Source organism: Podarcis cretensis (assembly GCF_951804945.1).
Source record: "Podarcis cretensis genome assembly, chromosome: 15".
Classification (NCBI taxonomy): Eukaryota; Metazoa; Chordata; class Lepidosauria; order Squamata; family Lacertidae; genus Podarcis; species Podarcis cretensis.
Window position 1 is genome coordinate 935934 of NC_137185.1, and position 1661 is coordinate 937594.

Sequence of the window (1661 nt, forward strand, 5' to 3'; positions counted from 1 at the left end):
TAAAGCTGCCAGTTGAAGAACTGTTGGCCGTGGCTGCTCCTCTCCTGCCCCGACGGCGCCTCCGGATGGGTGTGGACGTGCCTCGCTGCGGCCTCCGGGTAAGTCGGACGTCTCTTCCGCGGGCTCTGGCCTTGGCTGGGGGTCCGCGGGCAACGTGGCAGCCCCAGCTGGGAGCTGGTGTTGGTGGGCAGCCAGACAGGGGACTTTCTCAGCAGCTCAGCATAGCTGTTTTCCCCACCCACTCCGGTTCCAGCCTTGCTGGTGCTCCCACCACCGTAGAGACAGACAGCCACAGGATGAAAGGGTGTGTTCTTGTGAGAGAGAAAAATGGCAGCTCCAGGGGGGTTAAGGGAGGAGCTCCACTCCTCTCCCTCCCCAGGAAAGGAGACCCTGGTTGGGGCCTCTAGTCTGTTGGGGGAATTCCCCTGGGAGCAGAGGGCCACAGAGGGTTGGCAAGCGAGGATAGGTGGGCATCCAGCCACCTCCGACCCTCACAGATACTTTCGCCCGCAAGTGCAGTTGTGTGGGGTGGGGGCCCCGGGGGCCCAGCAGTAGCGGAATGCAGAATGGGAGCCCCACCACCACAGCTTGGCGGGGGGTAGGGGGCCTGGCCTTTCCACTGTCTAGTTAAGGGGCCCAGTGTATCTCCCATGGCTACCCTTAGCAGCTGAGACATAAGGGGAGGGGGGGAATATTTGGCGTGAGGGGTGTCTCTGGCAGGGAAACAGGTGACAGGACAGGCTAGCCTCCCCCCCCCTCTTCTCAGCCAGGATCCTGTGTCAGCTTATTTGGTCCAGTTCTGCTTTCCTGCTGGGAGCCTCTTCTAAGGGGATCTCTTGTCTGCTTTAGCTAAATGAACTTGGTTGGTGTTTTTAGAAATGGTTATTGGGGGGGGGGCAGGGTCCTTCCTACAGCTAAAAGAGAGACTCTCTCTCTTGCTGCAGAAGCAGGGGAACACCCCTCCCTCCTGCCTGGCCCTCAAAGGTCTGTCCTAGGAAGAACTCCCTGGAGTTTATACCTGGGACCTTCATTGCATGCAAAGCAGATGTTCTGAGCTCAGGGTTCTCTCCTTGGAAGCTGCCTGGCAGGGATTCAGCCTTTGCCCCACCAGAGTGCCCCCCCCAGCTCCTTCCAGGGTACATGGGGGCACCCCGCCTGTGCAATACAGATGCCGAGCTGCTCTTTGCGAGGTGTCTTTCCTCTCCTCCCTCCTTAAGATGGTTCTGTAGCAGAGGCTTCCCCACCCCCAAACTGGTCGTAGAATCATAGAGTTGGAAGGGATCCCCGAGGGTCATCTAGTCCAATCCCCTGCAATGCAACAAAATCTCACCTTCCCACATGTCCTTCTGCCTGGAATGGCCCAACCCTGCTTGACACTTGCCTGACTGGTGATGCAGCTGAGAAACTGGGGAGCCGAGGGCGGGGGGGGGGGGCGCTTTCCCTCTGCCCTGGTCCCAGGGAACCTCCAGTCAATGAGGAAGTGAGCCGGCCAGAGTGCAACCAGAGCTGGGGCAAGAGCACCCTCTGCTGGCCAAGAGTGGAACTCCCTGCCTCTCGCCATCTGAGGAGGTGTGGGCTTAGTGGGGGCGTCTGTCTGTCAAATCTCCTTAAGGGGGATCCACATGCAAAAGTCCTATTACATTAAAGGCTCTCACCTGGAG